Source organism: Idiotropiscis lumnitzeri, chromosome 14 (genome assembly GCF_059441095.1).
Source record: "Idiotropiscis lumnitzeri isolate Australia: NSW breed Sydney's pygmy pipehorse chromosome 14, RoL_Ilum_1.0, whole genome shotgun sequence".
Taxonomy (NCBI): domain Eukaryota; kingdom Metazoa; phylum Chordata; class Actinopteri; order Syngnathiformes; family Syngnathidae; genus Idiotropiscis; species Idiotropiscis lumnitzeri.
The window spans coordinates 11223356-11229355 of NC_142404.1; the positions used below are offsets into that span (position 1 = coordinate 11223356).

General features: G+C 40.2%; 1 long non-coding RNA gene across 3 annotated transcripts in view; it reads left to right on the forward strand.

Annotated features, from left to right (window-relative positions):
* Positions 1 to 5479, forward strand: part of LOC148323461 (uncharacterized) — a 57596-nt gene extending 52117 nt beyond the window's left edge. For all 3 annotated transcript variants that reach the window (XR_015846497.1, XR_015846496.1, XR_015846498.1), the window contains exon 6: positions 4900 to 5479. This is a non-coding gene — a long non-coding RNA (uncharacterized LOC148323461). The remainder of the gene's footprint in view (positions 1 to 4899) is intronic.
* The last annotated feature ends 521 nt before the right edge of the window (positions 5480 to 6000 follow it).

Genomic DNA, 6000 nt, shown 5'->3' on the forward strand with positions numbered 1-6000 from the left:
AGCCCCTAGGAGATTCGACTAAGAGTTTGTTGTCCCCCCGCCCTACCCCCCCCCCGCCCTCTTTTCCCTTCCTGAGTTTTAATCAGCCTAATTTCTCTCGCCAGCACGCAGGCACGTTCGACGGCATATGCGAGAAGCCTCTGTTTGCATAATGCGCTCGCGGTCTGCTCCTCGGAGACTGAGCCCTGTTTGTGCATCTACGTGTTTATCTGCGTGTGTATGTGTGTGTATGTGTGTTCAAGTTCATTTGTATGTGTTTGGGGAAATAGGTTTCGACACCCCCACCCCCTCACACCCGAACCCTCATACTCCCCTTTAGTCTGCCGCCCTGGCTGTGTCTCAGCTATGATTGCTCTGATAATTCAACAGGAAAAAAAAAAAAAAAAAAAACACCTTCTGCCAGACTGTTTCCTCTGTTCTCTTATGGAAATGAGATTTTCCATCTCACTTCATCTTCAGTACTTAAAAACCTCTTTGCAGTGAATTGGACTGTCTCGTGTGTTAACACATTTCCTCCCGTAGAGGGGCTTTGTTGTTCGGCATAGCTTGGTCGAATTTAAACTCGTCCGCCTTCATCCAGAAATGAGATTTTCCGCAGATTGTGTGAAATGTGTACTGTCCTATTAGGCCTGTGTTTATTGCTCCCTAAATCAAAGTTAGTGTTTGTTGTTTTGACGGCTGCATATCCTTTTTAATCCTTGCAGTCACATCTTATCATCTTCGCCGTTCACTCACACATGCTAGCACATTATGTTTCGCAGCCTTCATAGTAATGCCCTTGTATTTATCGTTCCGTGTTTCAAATTGTAATTTAAAGTGCCTCGATGGCAGAGGGCGGAAAGAAAGAAAAAAAAAATCACAAAAGTGAGCCATAAAAGTTAGAACGCAGTCATAAAACATAAGCTAATAGAAATGTGTCCGGGGCAATCTTCCATACGGGATTGTGACTGATTAGATTTCTCAAATGGTTTACATGCAAGTACACTGCCTTTAAATCAAATTGCAGACTTTGCCAGCTTTCTCATCTAAAAGATTTACAGTGAGGTGTATTGATATGTGCGCATTCCTGTGCCTCTTTACTGATGTTTTGTTGAATTTAACGCACCAAACCCCAACAGACTATGCAACAAAGCACATTATTGACAGTGTATATTGAAAGTTAAAAAAAAACAAAACACTTTTGCGGCATAAATCATTGAAAAAAAACCTCTCGTGTTGTACGCTTCAAAAACAATACAGTGCTTAAAACTAGATTTAATGAACACAGTCTCCAAGGTCCCACCCACAGCGGCCAACATTGCATCATTCTCAAAAGGAGATCTTAAAGCCTGGCCTTGAGTCCGTCCGCCACATAGACTGCATGGCTGTCTCTGCGCTGAACTTAAAGCGAGAATGAGCTCGGGGGGCCACTTCATTCGGCCGCAGGTCGGCTGCGTTCCCGCCCACAACGGCGCAAATACCCTCTTCTGTCTGCGCAAGTCACAAAACACCAAAAGGAAGTACGACGCTTTGCGCTAGACTTGCTCGGGGCACAAAAATAAGGTTGTCAATTTCATTTAAAGTCTTTCTCTTGTTTACGATCCACCCATTTTTATGCATGACTGTCAAGCGCTAACAGACTTCCGTTTAAGGAAATATCAGCTGTTCCTCAATTGCAGCTGCTGTGTGGAACAGCCTCAATGCTTGATCCTTACATGCGCCTTGATGTCACAGCATGAGAACAACCTTTGGGTCGCCGTTGAAAAATCCAGGAATGGGGTCCGAAGGGACGGCGCAATCGAGGGAAATGAAATTCGCCCTGCGTGTGAGTGCCTCGGCATGAGCTGTGACTGACAGCAACTCCTGAGTGAGTTTGCTTTCTGTGTTTATCTGCTCAACCAGCATTTATTTAATAGATGAAAAGGTCATCTACGACTGTGGCTGTCCTTGCCCACTTGGGAGGGTATTATGACGACTCGTAACACTGTACTTCTTTCCAATATGATGTAACTGCAGCAATCACAACTGGTAGGATTTAAGGGCGCCGGTTTATGTACACAAATACGGGACATAAAAACACATTTATTGTGTAGGTGTCAAGGTTTTGCCATTTATACATACAAAGCAATGTAGATGGATGAGTCTGTACAAAAGTGCATATCGTCATTGGCAGGCAGAATATTCTCATGCTAAAAAAAATTTGCTCATTCATAAACTGTCATTGACGAAAATGGTATGGCCATCACCAGATATGCACAACAAAATCTTCAGTCATGCCGAGCCCTTGACCCCAAAAAAAAGCCTTTCAAACGTTACGTAACAAGAGCAAAAATCCTGCGCTATGACATCTTCCAAAATCTTTTTCCAGGTCTTAGAGCCATGAATGATGCAATAAATATGACGTGTAGATATTCACCTTCGTGGGAACTTGGTTGACGATTTGTAACAAAACAAGCCCACAGTACACAAATGTCACAAACAATATTTTCTGTCATTATTGTCACCCAAAAAAAAAAATTAAAATCCATTCTTTCAAATATACAACAATAATGGCGCATGCATTCCGCAGAAGGATAAAAGAGTGTTTTTCAACACTTCTCAGAAATTTTGGCCGTTCAAGAGTATTAAAAGATTTCAATTGTTCTCATACTTGAAATTGCGTAAAAAATAACAGGCGAGTTGGGAAAGACCAATAATACGTATTGACTTTTGAGAAATATATAAAAATGTCCATAATTGGACACGTGAATCAGGTTAGTGACAATATACTAGAAATAAATATATCAACTGTGCAACATTTGAATTAACTTGCAAGCTGTGCAAAATATGAGTGCCTCAATGAAGAAAATGGGATCCATTAGTGGAATAGTAGTGGCAAACTGCAAAAATGTTATCAAGAGAAGTTGCACGGAACAAAGGAAGCAGAAAGTAGACAAGGTCTTCTGACTAACACATTAACTTGTGTCCCACTGTAAGTAAATGTTGAAGCGCCTTGTGATGACAAACGGACAGTTGTTTACAGTTGGAACCGAGCGTATAAGAATAAAATAGGATATCAAGAGACATGCTGCTTCAACATGTCTCAAGACAAAGAAGTTGTTGTGAATCTCCATGGCAGAAAATTAAATTGGTTTATTTTGGGGGTAGTCTTCTTCAAGCAAATTATTGTAAATTGTTTTATTTTATTTTTTTTTTTATCTAGAGCCAGCACAAATCAATAATTATGATTTTTTTTTTTTTTGTCATGCGAAAACCTCTACATTAACTGGGGTGTGTATACTTTACAAATCCATTTGCACCTGCCTCGATACTCCTAGACATAATATGAAACAAGAAATCTATACACAAACTAATTAAAAGGAACATTAACTGAGTAGCCCTGAGTATGTTGGTTGTATTGTTGTGCGCTAATGGGAAGCGACTGATAGCATCACAGCAAACAGATGTCATTGGCTCACCACATGAAAATGGATTTTAAAAAATCAATTATGCTAATCTGCCATTTGAAACAAACAAAGCAGACACGGGAAACCGTTGCGGCAGTGCCGAAAAAGAGAATTTCTTAATCGCAGATAATTAATAACTAGGGCGCCTAAAAACACTTTTTTTTTTTTCCCCCTCTCTCATGAGTGTGTGAAATCTTTTCAAATGCACGTCAACGCTATTCTTTTGCACAGGGCTGATTTTCCTTTCATTGAAATGAAACTTACAGTATTCTATTCATAGAGACCCTTTTAGCAGCGTTCATAATGGAGCTGGCATCTGATTAACCTCATCGCATGCTGCTACAATGGCGGCCTACCCTGAGACTCGCCGCCTAATGGAGTCCACTATCACAAAACACACTCCAAAACATTCTGTGCACCGCGGGGCTCCACGACCAGATTTGAATCCCTTAACCCAAACGCCACCCCTCCTTCGCGCCCCCGCCGTCCCCCCTTCCCCTGTCCCCCCCCCCCGTACTGGGCACGCTGACGGAAACAAAACTGCCTCCCAGCTAACACCCCCACCCGCCCGACATGAATCTATCTCCAAGCTCCATCATGAATTCGCGCACGCACCCCGGGCGCCCTCTTCAGCGTCTCGTTTTGCAACTTTTTATCCCTAATTGGAGATGCTTGTGTGTTAAGTTAGCACAATAAGACAGCATCTCCTTAAAAAAGCATCAGAATTATCTATGAATGCGTGCTCATTAGGGGGCCGTTTACTCAACACAGTTTTTATCTGTTTACAGTTAAAAACAGGGCCATGTAAAATGGACGTCTATTACCATCTGAATGCAGAAAATGGTCATCAGTGAAAACAACGGTGGTGAATCACAACGCGGCTGTGTTCAACATTACTTCCATCCACACATCCATCCATGCATTTTCTAGAATGCTTGTCCCAATTAGAGTGGCGGACTGGTTGCAAGGAGATCGCAGGGCACATGGAAGACAAGAACCAGTCACACTCACATTCACACTCATGGACAATTTAGAGTGCCAATGAACCTAACATGCACGGTTTTGGAATGTAGGAGGAAGATCGAGTACCTAAAAAAAAAAAAAGTAAAAACTAAAAAAAAAATCTAAAGAAATCCCTTTATATATATATATATATATATATATATATATATTAGTGCTGTCAAGCAATTATTATTTTTTTCAACTAATTAATTGCAAAAAATTCCGTAATTGCAATTAATCACATTTCTACTACTATTTTTCGTGAAGCTTTTCAACGGTATTTACTTGAAAAATATCTTGTAATTAATGTAAAATCACCCAATATGAAGTCCATTTTAAATCAAAAACTATTCTAATGGCTTTGATCCTAGAATACGATCAAAATGGATTCATCATTGCTGTATGTGTCGTATATTATCTATAACACATTACAAAACACAACGTCTTTTTTTTTTTCTTTTTTTTTTTGCAGGAGGCTGAAATGGACTATTGACATTTCCATACTTGGAAAAGGATGATTTGAGAGTCTTTCGCTACAAGCAAGGTTACAGAATGGCTTAAAAATGTCTCTCACTGTACTTTTTTTTTTTTTTTCAGACCACACATCCCCCATTCACTATCAAAGACTAGCAAAGACTCACATGGTCAAACCCGACCGCAATAACTTTGTTTTATTGAAACACATTGTCAGCCTTGGATAATGAGTGTAATGGCTTGAGCAGATGAAAGTATTTCACTCAACTATGTGTCAGATTGATGATCAACAAAACGAGCCATTAAGCTATGAATTGCGCTGATTTCAATGTCAAAAATCCATTCTTTGATGACATTGTGAGGTTTGCGGTGACATACAGTCACAAACATCAGAATTTTAGATCAGGAATGCGATTAAGATCGGCACTATTATATGCGCACATATGTCCTTGTTCAGCTTCAGAACATTTAAAAACATGAAATGTCCGACATACAGGGGTTGGCTGTGAAAAGGTAGATTTACATTACAGGTGCTAAAGCTGTCAAATAAAAGTCCTTTGTGGTGTGATTTTATGAAATACTTTGCTGTAAAACATTTTATAGGTATTGCACCTGGGGGGAAAAACTGAAAGGTGGCGGTTATTACCGGACAGCGACGATAGCGAAGGTAGTTTTTATTTATTTAATACACTTTATTGATTCTCTTTACACCTTGTTATATTTTGAACCGCAAACAAGGAACAACTGAAGGGGGCATGCCAACTGTGTCGAAGATTGGGGCTTCGGTGCCTTGCTCAAGAGGCTTTCAATCACAGCCAAGTTTGAGATTTTTATTTTTTTTTTTATCTGGACAAAATCATGATCAAAACTTGTGAATTTTACCGCCATTCATGTCGTTAGTTAACAATTTACGCAAATGGATTTGCATTGGTCGACAAGGTGAAGCATCTTTTTCAGTCTGAATGGCCATCAAGTTGAAATGTAACATCATTTTGCTGTCCTACAAATTGCCATGACTCAGACAGATCTTCACTTGCTGCCTGTGCTCTGAGCCAAATGAGGGAGAGTGTGTCTCTCTCACACCTCAATGTTGCCATCT